The sequence below is a fragment of the Pseudophryne corroboree genome, chromosome 2, assembly GCF_028390025.1.
Source record: "Pseudophryne corroboree isolate aPseCor3 chromosome 2, aPseCor3.hap2, whole genome shotgun sequence".
Taxonomy (NCBI): domain Eukaryota; kingdom Metazoa; phylum Chordata; class Amphibia; order Anura; family Myobatrachidae; genus Pseudophryne; species Pseudophryne corroboree.
The window spans coordinates 384,568,163-384,583,807 of NC_086445.1; the positions used below are offsets into that span (position 1 = coordinate 384,568,163).

General features: G+C 53.5%; 1 non-coding gene across 1 annotated transcript; it reads right to left on the bottom strand.

Moving 5' to 3' along the window:
- Positions 1-436: 436 nt before the first annotated feature.
- On the bottom strand, positions 437-588 carry LOC135052795 (5.8S ribosomal RNA). The gene has a single exon (XR_010242269.1). It is a non-coding gene; the product is annotated as a 5.8S ribosomal RNA (ribosomal RNA).
- Between the last annotated feature and the right edge of the window lie 15,057 nt (positions 589-15,645).

Consider the following 15,645-nt stretch of genomic DNA (forward strand, 5'->3'; position numbering starts at 1 on the left):
GGCCACCGTCATCGCCGCGGATCCCTGGCGCCCGTGGTCGCGGGCCCTCCCGCCTCGGCAGCGTGGCGCGGTTGGGGACGCACTGAGGACTGTCCACCCCGGTGGACAGCTACGCCAGGAGCGGGGGGCCTTGTCACCCCGCCCCGCTTCCCGCCGTCCCCCGGAGGGGAGGCGGGGGCGGGACGGTTTGACGCGCTTCCTCCGTCCGTGGCCGCCGGCAGCACTGCATCGACCGCATGCAACCGCGTGGCACTTGGTGGGGGAGGCCCACGCGCCTCGGGGGAACGGGGGGAGCGGGAGGTAGGGTCTGGCCTTGGGGGGATGGAGGCGGCCGCGCCCCCCCTTCTCCGCTGGGGAGGTGGGGGGGACGAGCAACCGCCTGCGAGGCCCCAGCCGCGCGCCTCGCCGGAGCGCGGGTGGGCGATCGATGGGGGAGCGACCCTCAGACAGGCGTAGCCCCGCGAGGAACCGGGGGCCGCAAGGTGCGTTTGAAGTGTCGATGATCAATGTGTCCTAATTCACACTAATTCTCGCAGCTAGCTGCGTTCTTCATCGATGCGCGAGCCGAGTGATCCACTGCTGAGAGTCATGGCTCTCTTTTTTTTTTCCGTTCACTCCACGGTCGGCAGGGGCGCTCAGCGTTTCGAAAAAGAAGGGTCGGGGAGAACGCTCCTCTTGGGCCCTGGTGTCCGGGCACCTGGACGGCGCGCCCCCAACGGGTGCCGGGGGACCCGGAAGCGCGGGGACGGGCCGCGAACCCATCCCGCGCCTTTGCCGGGTCCCCGGGGAGCTCCCGTCGGGCGACCGCGCCGTCTCGGGACTTCTCGACCTACCACGCCGCCTCCCCCCTCTTCGGGGCGGGGAGGGCCGCGATCGGTACCTGGATCGGCCTGGAGGGGAGTGTGCGTGTTCCCGCGTCGGGGTGGCGTCGGGGCGGCCGGGCATGGGAGGCCCGGGAGGGCGGACGGGCCCCGCGGCCGCCCGTCCTCCCGGGTTCCTCCGTCCTGGGCTCGTCCCGCCGCCGGCCCTAGGAGTTGCGGGGAGGGGCTGCGGAGGCCCCCCCATCCGTCGGGAGCGTCCGGGGGGGCGCGGGTTCAGGCCTACTCGGGAACGGCCCTCCTGGGTCCCTGTCACCACCGGCCATGGCTGTCCCCTCCGTAGCTACGGAGGCCGCGTCCGGGGCGCCGGGTCCGGCTCGGCGCCACCCCTTCTTTCCGCTCCCATCTCTCTGCCGCCGCCTCATCTTTTTTTTCGTTCTGGCACCGGCCGGGCCCCCCACGCTCTGCGTCTCTCTCGGCTGGACCCCGCGGCCCTTCCGCAGGTTCACCTACAGAAACCTTGTTACGACTTTTACTTCCTCTAGATAGTCAAGTTTGATCGTCTTCTCGGCACTCCGCCAGGGCCGTTTCTGACCCCGGCGGGGCCGATCCGAGGACCTCACTAAGCCATCCAATCGGTAGTAGCGACGGGCGGTGTGTACAAAGGGCAGGGACTTAATCAACGCGAGCTTATGACCCGCACTTACTGGGAATTCCTCGTTCATGGGGAATAATTGCAATCCCGATCCCTATCACGAACGGGGTTCAGCGGGTTATCCGCACCTGTCGGTGAAGGGTAGACACACGCTGATCCGTACAGTGTAGCGCACGTGCAGCCACGGACATCTAAGGGCATCACAGACCTGTTATTGCTCGATCTCGTGTGGCTGAACGCCACTTGTCCCTCTAGGAAGCTGGACGCGGACCGCCGGGGGTCGCGTAGCTAGTTACCATGCGGGAGTCTCGTTCGTTATTGGAATTAACCAGACAAATCGCTCCACCATCTAAGAACGGCCATGCACCACCACCCACAGAATCGAGAAAGAGCTATCGATCTCTCAATCCTCTCCGTGTCCGGGCCGGGTGAGGTTTCCCGTGTTGAGTCAAATTAAGCTGCAGGCTCCACTCCTGGTGGTGCCCTTCCGTCAATTCCTTTAAGTTTCAGCTTTGCAACCATACTCCCCCTGGAACCCAAAGACTTTGGTTTCCCGGAAGCTGCTCGGCGGGTCATGGGAATAACGCCGCCGGATCGCCGGTCGGCATCGTTTATGGTCGGAACTACGACGGTATCTGATCGTCTTCGAACCTCCGACTTTCGTTCTTGATTAATGAAAACATTCTTGGCAAATGCTTTTGCTCTGGTTCGTCTTGCGCCGGTCCAAGAATTTCACCTCTAGCGGCACAATACGGATGCCCCCGGCCATCCCTCTCAATCATGGCCCCAGTTCCGAAAACCAACAAAATAGGAAACCGGAGTCGTATTCCATTAATCCTAGCTGAAGTATCCAGGCGACCGGGCCTGCTTTGAACACTCTAATCTTTTCAAAGTAAACGCTTCGGGCCCCCGAGACACTCAGTCAAGAGCATCGGGGAGGCGCCAAAAGGCAGGGGCTGGGACAGGCGGTAGCTTGCCTTTCGGCAGACCACCAGCTCGATCCCGAGATCCAACTACGAGCTTTTTAACTGCAGCAACTTTAATATACGCTATTGGAGCTGGAAATATTTTATTAAAAAAACTCACAACAAAGTTGTACAAATATATACAAAACAAACTATACAAAAACCAGCCTGTACAAAAAACAAAACAGCCCCATCTTGGGTAAAATAAGTCCATAGACTCACAGTCCATTTAGGGAAAGCCTCCCAAAGTCCTTTCAGTTAGAGGCAAAAATTAAAAGCAAAAAATGGGGCCATCACCAAAACAAACTTTAACAAATTCCATCACAAGTATTTACAACACAAGCTAAGAGGAAGTGAAAAAGCTTCTCAGATATACGTAAACCATATTTCAAAAACCAACAATTAGATCACAAAATCTACGGGGGGTCGTGAAGGACAGAAAAAGCCAAAGTTGGAAAAGACACCGGACTTCAACAACCCACTCAAGGGGGTTTGAGGTGCCGCCACAACCTAGACCACCCCACGGCATCCATCCGGCGCTTCTCCAAATCCCTTATCTTCCACACCTCGTGCAGAATATCACCCGCCACCACTTCACAAGGGAGGACTTTCTGCCTGATAGAGACCTGACACTGTGCATTCCATGTGAAGTACCTAATCACTACACTAACTAGAAACAGAGTGGTTAAATCAAAGTGACCCACTCTCTTGAACACCCCGTAAACCCACTCAGGGTAACTAAGACCCGAAAGGCCCGGGATACCCAAGGCTCTGGACACTCTCCTATAAACCTCCACATTGAAAGGACACCTAAGCAAGAAATGGTCCATTGTCTCCTCCTCCCCCGGACACTCCTCCCGTGGGCAGCCACGATCATCGGCATTTATGTACTTCAAGTTTCCTCTCACGTAGAGCCTTCCGTGAAAGGAGAGCCAGGCAATGTCACGAAACTTCAGTGGGATTCTCTGAGAGTTAACCAGAGCCAGCCCATCTGAAAACAAACTACCCGGGCAGTCTTTCAGTGCCAGCGGTTCCCAGAAGTGAGACCGCAAAATTCTCCTCTTCTCCCTTCTAGAGGAGTTTTTGACCTCCCCCGCTTCCAGGCCCCATCGCCTTGTTACCTTCAAGCTAGGAGCCACGTAGGCCGGGAGGTATCCATGCCTGACCCGCAAACTCTTTACGCTCCCTCCCTCTAGCCAAGCGTTGAGGAAGGGAAACATCCAGGCTCTAAAACCCTCTACCCATCGAGGAGGAGTCTCTAACTGGAGACTTTCCAGATGCAACTTAAGAAAGGTCAACAAAAAGAATAGTACTGGGTTGACCATTCCCAGGCCTCCTTCGCTCCTCGATCTGTAGGTGACAGTCCTCTTAATCAGATTCAACCTGTTTCCCCAGAGCATCTGGAAAAACAGAGCATAAATCTTGGCCCATCTGGACTCTGGCAAGAGGCACACGTAGCTGACATACAAAAAAAACGGAATCAGAAAAGATTTGATCAAGTCAACCCTTTCCCTAAGAGACAGCTTCCATCTCTTCCATTGCTCTACCTTCCGGCCGGCCTCATCCAGTCTAAGATCCCAATTTTGAGTGGCATAATCGCCGGGGCCAAATCTGATGCCTAAAACTTTGATCTCCTGGCTCGCCCGGGGGAGGTCATCCGGAAGGTCAAATTCTTGACCCTCCTCCCCCATCCAGAAAACCTCACTCTTATCCTGGTTGACCAGGGAACCCGAAGCATCCGAGTATTCCTGGAGAGACGACATCACAGCATCCGCCTCAGATGGATCCAACAAGACAACTGTGACATTGTCCGTGTAAGCCACCACTTTCAGTGAAAAATCCTGGCTCAGACGGACCCCTCTCACAATGCCACCCTCCAGCCTTCTGACGAAGGGGTCGATAGCAAAGACATATAGGAGGCGGCTCAGAGGACAGCCCTGCCTGACACCCGAATACACAAAAAAAGTAGGGCCCACCCAACCATTTATCAGAGGGAAGCTCTCGGCTTGCCTATAGATGACACGCAGCCAATCAACCACCCTCACTGGGAGGCCATACCGTTCAAGCAGAGCCCACAGGTACTCTTGGTTAACCCTATCAAACGCCTTTGACTGATCCAATGCCAGCAGGTACTTTCCCCAACTCTCAGCACGGCACTGTTCCACAGCCTCCCGGACGCCAAGGACGGCACTAAAGGTGCTCCGGCCCTTCACAGTACAGTGCTGGGAGGGAGAAAGTAGAGACCCGGAAACTTCCATCAGTCTGTTGAAGAGTACCTTTGCCAGAATCTTATGATCCGTATTGAGAAGGGCGATGGGGCGCCAATTCTCAATACGGGATGGATCCTTCCCCTTAGAAAGCAAGATAAGGGCAGACAATCTCATGGAAGGAGGGAGCAAACCGTCACCCAGGCTCTCATTAAATACTTCCATAAGACGCGGGGCCAGGAGGTCACCAAAGATCTTATAAAACTCGGAGGTTAACCCATCCGGACCTGGGGCCTTCTTCATAGACAGGGAGCCTATGGCCTTCCTGACCTCGTCCACCGCTATCAAGTCTCCCAGGGAATCAAGAGAACTGCCAAAATTCTCGAGACCAGGAGTCTCCCTCAGAAACCGTTCCATCCTCTCTCTGATAAGCAGTTTCTCAGATAAAAGGTCGAAGTAAAAGGTTCGCAAAACTTCCAGAATGCCTTCCTTATCCTCACGAAGGACACCCCGGTCATCACGCAGCCCCCTCACCGCCTTACAGTTAACCGAATTCCTGCAGTTCTGGTAGGGATCAGGCGAGTGGTATTTACCATAATCCCTTTCCAGAACCAAGGACGCATACCGGTCATACTGATACTCTTTCATCTGGGCCTTTACTCGGGAGATCTCCCCACTATCCCCCTGCTCAGAAATTAAGAAATCCAGTTTCTTTCTCAAGGCATGGTAGACATTCCTCTTTAGCAAGTTCCTCTTGGCTACGAGGTTGCGGAAAAAGCTGCGAGCCCTCTTCTTGCATACCTTCCACCACTCAGACCTACTCCAGCCTGCCTCCAAAAGTGACTCCTGAGATTGAAAGAAGTCCCTGAAAGACTGTCTGATCTCATCCTCCTTTAGAAGTTTAGAGTTCAGACGCCACAGGCCCCGTCCCTTCTGAGGAGTTTCCGAGGCGTTCAAGGATGCACACAGGAAAACGTGATCGGAGAATTCTACTAACTTCAGCACCGGAGCCGAAGTTTTCAAACTCTCCTTAACAAAAAAACCTGTCTATCCTACTCCTACACCTACCTCTAAAATAGGTGAAACCCGTGAGGTCTGGGGAATGGCGAATATGCACATCCACCAGGCCTGCCTGTCTAAGCATACTAGCTAAATAAAAGGGAATCATAGCCCAGAGTAGTCTTTGAGCCTCCCCTATCTTTAGGCCTAAGGACGGTGTTAAAATCACCACCAAAGATTATCTGCCGGGCCGAAAAAAGATATGGCTTTATCTCCCTGAAAAGACACTTCCTGTCCCATTTAGTCTGGGGACCATATATGTTAATAAGTCTCAGGTCGTGCCCCCTCAGGTTGACATCCAAAACCATACACCTGCCTACTTGAATCTCAATAACCCGTTGGATGGTTATCATGCTGGTAAAAAGCACCGCCAACCCACCGTACGGCTCGGCCGCAAGAGACCAATAGGAGGGACCGCGCCTCCACTCAGCTTTCGCTTTGTGGAGATCAGCAAGTCGACTTACCCTAGTCTCTTGCAAAAACAAAAAATCGACCTCAACTGTGTCGAAAAAATGAAAGGCCAGGAAACGAGCTCGCTCAGACATGATAGACGCCACATTAATGGTGGCAAATCTAATAGGCTTGGAAGCCATCCTTACAGGGTTATTACAAGTAGGACCTTATCACTTCTTCTTTACTTGTCGGGGGGACACATCTTCCGATGAGCCCCACCGCTTCACACTAACCCCTGGGGGAACTACCTCGTTCTCCCCAAGGACAACCACCTCACCAGTAACAACCTCACAAGATACAGTAGGCAACCCCCCTCCCCCATCAGGAGGTTCCGGGGCAGGACACACTACTGGGTTGGCCAAGGGTATCTGACCAGGACCAGGCCCAGGAACACCACCATCAGTCAAGGGCAATCCCTGCACCAAGGCCTCAGGTTGGTCCACAGATCCAGGAACTTCCACAGGGGCCACCGTACTACCCTCCTCAGGAGCTACCCGTGGAACCAGCTTTTGTGACCGGGAAGACCTCACCACCTTCCTCTCCCCCTTCCCCTTATCGATGGTAAACTGACCTAACATAGGCTCTTCACCTGCCCTCTCACTCTTCCCCCTGAGCCTACCTGAGTACGGGGAAACGCTGGCTACCCTCCTCCTCTGCTTCAATTTCCTCGATCTTAAAACTAAATCACCTGATTCTTCAATCACGATTTCACCCTCCTCCTCCTCGTCGCTAGAAATGGCAAAAAATCTGTTGGTTAGTACCACACTGTCACCACCCTTACTCTTTTTCTTCGCCTTAACTCCCTTGCCCTTCTCCACCAACTTAAAGGGGACCTCCTCAGGTGTCACAACTGCAGCCACTGAGACAACACCCCCCGCCATCACCCCCGATGGACCTGCCACCTCCATAGGGGCCACAGCAGGAGATGCTGCCACAGCCCGCGACGACTCAAAAAACGGACCTAAGACCTCTTCCTCCACTCTCCTCGCAACCTCAACTAGTTCTTTATCTATTGCCAAGTTGTGGATGGCCTCAGGGCATCTGCTGTAAGGGTGACCTTCCCTACCACATAGGTTGCATGAAATAATATCACACTCCCTGGACAGATGGCCTACAGTAACTTGCCACATTTCGAATATTTCTGTTCCGGGCAGTCTCGACTAAAATGCCTAAAATCCCCGCATCTATGGCATGTCCGGGGCTGCCCGGGGTAGAAGCACTGTATTCTGTCCCTTCCGATGTACGCGGCCGAGGGTACATGGCCACCATTTGCCAACTTGACCGTGGCTGACCATGCACCCCCCCCCCCCACACACACACACGCCCATCGCCCCCGGGATCTTCTCATCTTCTCAACAGGGGAGATGATTTTCTCAACGAATCTTCTTAGCCAAAAATTCAAATCAGCTTCACTTAGAGATTCATTACGAACTAAAATAGTAATTTTAGTTCTTTCCTGTCTCGTGATAGCAAACGCCTTAAACTTGACCCAGGGCTCCTGTAACTTGGCCTCGCCCCATTTTGACCAGAAGGCCTGTAAACCATTATAGGAGAAAAAACTTATATCGAATTCAGGTGTCCCCACAGGGTGTATACATGCAAAAAGATCGTTAGCTTGAAAGCCTAACGAAAATAGATTTTTAAGAAAATCAGCTCTGCACGGGGGAGGACCCTCCCCAAGCCATTTCAGCTGTACAGCATTTCGGTGCTTCACTGGCTGTCCACCCATCGGCCCCTGCTGTGGAAATTTCCTAGGACCACTTGCTACGCCGGCGTACGACGCTGTCCCCGGGGCCACCAGGTTTTGTGCCACCTGATTTGCTGGGGCAGCCCCCACTACTCCACCCTCCGCCAGGGTCAGCCTGTGCTGCACAGCCTCCATGGCAGCCAAGGCGGGCCCCACCCGCACAGGAACACCCAAACTATCACTGTAGATGGACTCTACTATCTGATTCTGGACGGAACTCAAACCACCCCTATCCAAACCTGGCAACCCCTGAGCCAACGTAACTGGCTTGACCGCAGGCACACCTTCAGGGGGAACCAAACCACCCGACTTCCCACCACCTTCCAGAACCACACCCCCCGCCTCAACAATAGCGGCATTCTCCACTAACACCACACCACCTGTCGTCACAACTGAAGGCTGAGGAGGATTCACAGGCATCTCTACACCCCCAGTATCAGCCCCAGGGGACACCACTGATCTTTCCCCCTCCAAATTACGAATGGAATTATACTGTACATGGGGTGCTCTACCTCCGGGGGCCCCACAACCTCCAGAGTTTGCCTATTCGGAGGCAGTTCCACTGATGACTCCGCCTCCAAACACGCCTTAGCCTCTGCCGCTTTAATTTTCAACCTCCACTCCTCCAACTCCACCAATTTAGCACCCAGCTCTCTCTCCAATGCAGCTAGCTCGACTGAAAGCACCGGCCTCTCCCTACTATAGGCCCGATTCCTGTTTCTTCTTTTTGTTGCAATTGCCTTTCTGAGCCTAGCAATCTCTTGCTCCAAGGCAGGAAGCGCAGTATCCAAATCAGCAATCACAGCAGCGGATGACTCCGCAATGACTACCTCCACAGATGCAGGCAGTTGCGGCTGTGAAACACTGACTGAACTCTGCACTAGCACATCCCCCCCCCCTCCCCCACTGCTACCGATACATCCATCTGTTGATCTAACAGCTGACCCTCCACATCCGACACCCCAATTTGCTGCAAACTCTGCTTTAAATCAGCAATCAAGATATCCCCATCGGTAACTGCAGTGGGATTAGGCTGCAGACCTGGAGGAGAGTGCTGCACAGAAAAACCCAAACCCTGGACCTGTCCACACTCCCTCCCAGCCACAGATAAATCAGGCTGCAGCTGCACATTTTGATTAATCACCAAACCACTTTGAACCTTCATTACAGCATTTTTAAACTTTAACTACTGATCCACCCCATCCAAGCACCCCCCTGCAGCCACAGACAATGCCTGACAATCCCCTGGCTCCAGCTCACTGGATTTCGGCCCCGGGCTTTGCCCACACCCCCCTGCAGCCACAGACAATGCCTGACAATCTCCTGGAACCGAACGGCTCTCCCAACACAAACACCGGCACTTCTGGGGACAGCATACAATCTTCTGTCTTCACCCACTTCACCGGGTCTCCCGCAGACGGATGAACCGATTCCCGCTGATCCTCCACCGCTGGCTGATTGCAATCACCTCCATACAACATACAGGAGCCGGCTGCTCCCCCTCTGCTTCCTGCTGCACAAGGTACAAATCTTTTGTAGCTATATGAGCAGATTGCTCCATTACTATATTCAAATGTGCTTCCACTGCTCCCAGAGTATGCATAGGAGCTTCACACATAAATAAGGCATTTGCAGGGTCTTTCTCCACCATGTTCACCCCAAGCTGCAATCCAGACGTCTCATCACAGGTTTGCAGCCCTGCAGCAGCTGCTGGGACCTGTAGTTCCACGCTCTCCACATGTTCACCACTTTTTACAGGGCCTTGCTTTACACGGCTCACACCATGCACTTCCATTTTCACACAGGGCTGCAGACCCATATTAGCTGCTGGGATCTGTAGTTCCACATGTTCCATAGGCAGATCACTTTTAGCACAGTCCTGATTCAAACTACTCACGCCATGCATCACCATTTCCCCACATGGCTGCGGACCCATAGCAGCCGCCAGGCCCCGCAGTTCTTCTGGTCTTTTGGACCCCCCGGCTGCTCAGGGGACCAGAACCACACTGGGGTTCAGCCTGCTTGGCGTTATTAACTTGCGTCCGCTAGGCAGAAACAGGCCAATTTCACCCCCTTGGCCAGAGGCACTTTCACCCGAACTTTCTTCATTCACAAAACTCGCCGCTTGGGATGGGCCCACACCATGCAGCTTTGCCTCTTTTTTGGGGGGTACCCCGCTTGGACCACCCCCCGAGGCTCTCCAGCTCGCATCCGTCACCTCCATACTCCCACCCTGCCTGCTATGGCCCCCAGATGGATCAGGGGGAGGACCAGGGCCAGGCCCTGCAGGCAGGGGACTCTCCTGGGAAACAGCCCCAGGAGGCTCCATGATTCTGGGGAAGATCCCCCAGGAAAGGTCCTGGCTTCGGCCTACACACGGTTCTCTGGAGCTCAGCAACTTCACTCCTTACACCGCGGTTGCTGGCACCAGACTTGCCCTCCAATGGGTCCTCGTTAAAGGATTTAAAGTGTACTCATTCCAATTACAGGGCCTTGAAAGAGTCCTGTATTGTTATTTTTCGTCACTACCTCCCCGAGTCGGGAGTGGCTAATTTGCGCGCCTGTTGCCTTCCTTGGATGTGGTAGCCGTTTCTCAGGCTCCCTCTCCAGAATCGAACCCTGATTCTCCGTTACCCGTGGTCACCATGGTAGGCGCAGAAAGTACCATCGAAAGTTGATAGGGCAGACCAGGGCCGGTTCGAGGGCCCTCGGCGCCCCGGGCAGGGAATGGGGGTGTGGCTTAATACAGGGGGCGTGGTCAGTCACGCCCCCTGTACAGTAGAAGCGCCGCTTAAATGCTGAGCGGTGCGCGATGACGTCATCGCGCACCGCACAGCAAAAGGTACTCTCCACGAAGGGAAACTAGACGCGCAGCGTCTAGTTCCCTTCGCGGAGAGGACCTTTGCTGTGCGGTGCGCGATGATGTCATCGCGCACCGCTCAGCAAAGGTCCTCTCCGCGAAGGGAAACTAGACGCTACGCGTCTCGTTCCCTTCACAGGGGACCACTGCCGCAGGAGCCGGGGGACACAGCGTGACAGCGGGCAGCGGAGGGCACAGCAATGGCGGATCTTGCCATGGTGCGGCGCCCTCCGGATGGCGCCAGCGCCCTCCGGAAGGCGGCGCCCCGGGCAAAAGTCCTGCTTGCCCGTGGCAAGATCCGCTACTGGGGCAGACATCCGAATGCGTCGTCGCCGTCACGGGGACAAGCGATTGACCCGAGGTTATCTAGAGTTGTCAGAGAGGCCGGGGGCGGCGGGAGGCAGGGGCCGACCCGCCGGGAACCCCTGGATTGGTCTTGGACTGATAAATGCACGCATCCCTGAGGGTCAGCGCTCGTCGGCATGTATTAGCTCTAGAATTACCACAGTTATCCAAGTAACGGGGTCGAGCGATCAAAGGAACCATAACTGATTTAATGAGCCATTCGCAGTTTCATTGTACCGGCCGTGTGTACTTACACGTGCATGGCTTAATCTTTGAGACAAGCATATGCTACTGGCAGGATCAAGCAGGTAGCTCTCGGTATCGGGAGGCGCGCGCCGTCTCGAAAGTGGCGCTCCGCCCGCCGGCGGGGCGGACCGGGGCGGGTCTCGAGCCGAGCGGGCGCTCGGAAAGGGGGATGGGAGGAGGATGACCGCCGTCCAGGTCGGGCCGATTGGGAAGCTCGGAGTCAGAGTGGACGGCGAGGCCCGGCCGCCCCGCGCCGCCGGGCGGACACCCTGTGGAGGGGGATGTCGCCGCACTCGATTTCAACTGTTTTCGCCTCGCCCGACAACCCATTCGCTAGGAAACCGGTGCAAGCCGTCCTGGGGGGTGTTTTTTTTCGCTGGGAAAGCAGCAGCTGCCCCCAGCCCCACCTCATCCCGATCTACGCCTGACGGGTTTCATCTTGTCCCGGGGGGGTGAAAGGGTGTAAAGAGGTTTCTCGCGGGGCTCCGTCGCCCTTTCCGGGATGCCGCCTGGCGCCCGGGCTTCCGCGGCTTCCGCCGGCTCCCTCCGAAAGCGCCTCCCGCTCTCCCTGCGTCTCATGGACGGTCTCCTGCCAGCCTCGCTCCGAGTCTGCGCTTCTCTCTCGCCCTGCCGCGAGACTCGACTCCTCTCCCGCGTTCTCTCTCTCTCGCTCTGACCTCCGCCCCGTCTGGCCCTCCCGTCCGCAGCCTAGCCCTATCAAATCTTTTGACCAACGCTGTTTAACCTTTGCACAGCTACAGCTTCTTATTCAAAATGATGAAGTCTGGTGTCTGTGCCGGCTTTACCACCATTTTCATGCCCAAATGCTTGTTGGTCAAGGCAAATTGCAAGTGGGTGATATGTAAGTGACCACCCTGTGTGAGTTTCAAGTGTCAAATCTGTTGACCAATGCTGTTTAACCCTTGCACAACTACAGCTTCTAATTCAAAATGCTGAAATCTGGTGTCTGTGCCCGCTTTACCACCATTTTCATGCCCAAATGCTTGTTGGTCAAGGCAAATTGCAAGTGGGTGATATGTAAGTGACCACCCTGTGTGAGTTTCAAGTGTCAAATCTTTTGACCAACGCTGTTTAACCTTTGCACAGCTACAGCTTCTTATTCAAAATGATGAAGTCTGGTGTCTGTGCCCGCTTTACCAACATTTTTATACCCAAATGCTTGTTGGTCAAGGCAAATTGCAAGTGGGTGATATGTAAGTGACCACCCTGTGTGACTTTCAAGTGTCAAATCTGTTGACCAACGCTGTTTAACCCTTGCACAACTACAGCTTCTTATTCAAAATGATGAAATCTGGTGTCTGTGCCCGCTTTACCACCATTTTCATGCCTAAATCATTTTTGTTTAATGCAAAATGTCATGTAAATTGGTGTAAGGGACACTATTTGAAGTTTATGCAATGTTAACTTAGTGATCTATCCTTATTTAATTTACTTTAATATAATAATTTCTGAATAAGAAGCTGGAGCCAAATAAGAAGTGAATAAGAAGCTGGCCGAATAAGAAGCTAACTTCAGCCTCGTATGTTTTTAGTGTTATTCCGAGTCAATGACCATTACTGTAGTCAGGGTAGGCAGAGCCTCCTCACCTGTCTTACTCCAGTATACTCTGTACTTCCTAAGAGGTGCAGCCTGCTATACAATGTTACTGTATATGCAAGCCAGAAATTACCAGAGCCAAACTGTTCTGTTCAGCTGAGTCCTGAGATAAGAACAGTGAGCCCTCTGCTGGAGATATGGAAGAAAGTAGCAGCTGTTATCTACAGTACAAGCAGCAAAACTGAATGCAGACATATAGGGGGGTATTCAAAGTCAGTTGGGTGTCTGTTTTTTCCTATCTAGCAGACAGGAAAAAACAGACACCCAACAGTCTTTTCAAGCAATTGAATTCCCCACTTATAATTGACAAAAATTATCACCATTCCCTTCTGTGGATGAGAAAGGCTAGCCTTTTTGTCAGTTACTTTGTTCCCAACAAAGATGATACTGTAGAGAAGAACAAGAGTACTTTCTCTTACGTCCTAGGGGATACTGGGAATCCATTTAGTTCCATGGGGTATAGATGGGTCCACTAGGAGCCATGGGCACTATAGAAGTTTGATTGTGTGTGCTGGCTCCCCCCTCTATGCCCCTCCTACCAGACTCAGTTTAGAAAATGTGCACAGAGGAGCCAGTCACGTCTCTGTAAGCTCCTGAAGATTTTTCTGCTTTTATTTTCATGAGTTTGTTGTTTTCAGGCGGGACTCGATGGCACCAGCCTGCCTGCTTCGTGGGACTTGGGGGGGGGGGGGGGGGGGGGAACGGCCGAACCCCACTAAGGGTTAATGGTCCCGTTCCCCGCTGACAGGACGTTAGTTCCTGAGGGAACTATTCGCAAGCCCCACCACGGCGAGTGTACATTCCCGCAGCACGCTGCCACCCCTAACAAAGCCAGAAGAATGAAGAGTGGTGAGTACTAAGCCGGCGTCCCGGTTAGTGGGTCACTGGCCATTATGGCGGCATGAGGGTACGGAGACGCATGGCTTCTAAATGGGGCGGACTGAGTCTCCTGACTAAGTACACTATAGTGTAAACAGTACCCAGACTGGCACCACAGCCATATAAGGGGGCTTACTCCATTGTATGCACACAGACACATAAACCAGTATAAAGAAGAGCGGGAAGACCGCGCACCATTGAAGGGGCGAGGATTCACTATGATCGGATCCAGCAGCTCACAAGCGCCATTTTCCCTACTGCAGTTGACACAGACGCTGACTGACAGGGACGCGCCGATCCTCCGGAAAGCCTCCAGTTTACCTCAGCGGTATCAGGGGTTTATAATAATAATAATAATTTTATTTCTCTTACGTCCTAGAGGATGCTGGGGACTCCAAAAGGACCATGGGGTATAGATGGGATCCGCAGGAGACATGGGCACACTAAAAGACTTTGACTGGGTGTGAACTGGCTCCTCCCTCTATGCCCCTCCTCCAGACCTCAGTTAGATTCTGTGCCCATGAGTGACTGGACACACACTAGGGTGTCACGATCCTGACTGTAGTTCTCGTATTTGCTGACTTACCCCTGCCATCTGTCCTGGATCCTGTGCCGTTTTGCTCACTGAGATAAACAGCTTGTCAGCACCATGAGTTTCCTGAGTCCTGAGTTCTCTGCCTGGAAGGTAATAGTTAACGAGCTCAACCTGTGGTGATCTTCTGTGTGAGTCTGAATTCAGCAATCTGAAGTTTAGGCCTAAAAGGTCAGCATCCTGTGTTTGCAGAAGTTCAGGCTTCAGTGTTCTCTCGGCCTGCTAGGCCTCGCTCCACTTCACAGCCTAGTCTAGAGTACTCACATGACAGTGACTGTTTCACCTGACCCAGAGCTGTCCAATCCTGTGCCAGCCTGAGACTCTCTGAATCACCTGACACTGCTCACCAATCCACCAATCAACAACGACCAGGAAGTATAAGTCTGAAGGCTGGAGTTGGAAATGCTGCCAGTTCCTCGTGTCACACACAGCTCTGTGTGAGCGTTGAAGCTGAGCTCCCTAAAGGTAACCCTTGTACTTTAGTTCCTGTAAAAACTCTGTTTCTTTGTTACCCAGTTTGGATTACATTTATGTTGCAATTGATATCCAGTATTTCCACGAGTCTCAACTTAAAGGCACAGTACAGTATTCCACCATCTCTACTTAAAGGCACAGTTGCAGTGTTTCATCTTAAAGGCACAGTACAGTATTCCACATCTCCACTTAAAGGCACAGCTGCAGTGTTCTACCGTCACAGCCGCAGGGTTCTTCAGCCTCGTACTAGAGTTATAGCCACAGTCATCGTTCTACTTTCAGTTGCGTTTCCAGTTATATCCGGTACCAGCACGCATTACAGTTGCATCCCAGTCCATCTTACTATCTTGCCAGTAACCTCGAGTACATAAGCACCTGCTCCTGTGACACTATATCCAGTACAGTCTCACCTATACATTCATCCTGCTATCAAAGTCCCTGGTGATCCAGTGGTCAGGATACAGCTTCCTCTGCCGAGGCCCGGGTTTGATCCCCGGTCAGGGATTGCTCCTTCTCACTGATTCCTACAGACCAGCCTAATATTCACATAGTTCTCCAGTTGCCCGCACAGACTTCACTAACACCGGGTTCACAAAACCACAGTCATGACATAGGGGAGCTCTACTGAGTTTCTCTGGAAAGACTTTTGTTAGGTTTTTTATTTTCAGGGAGACCTGCTGGCTACAGGCTCCCTGCATCGTGGGACTGAGGGAAGAGAAGTCAGACCT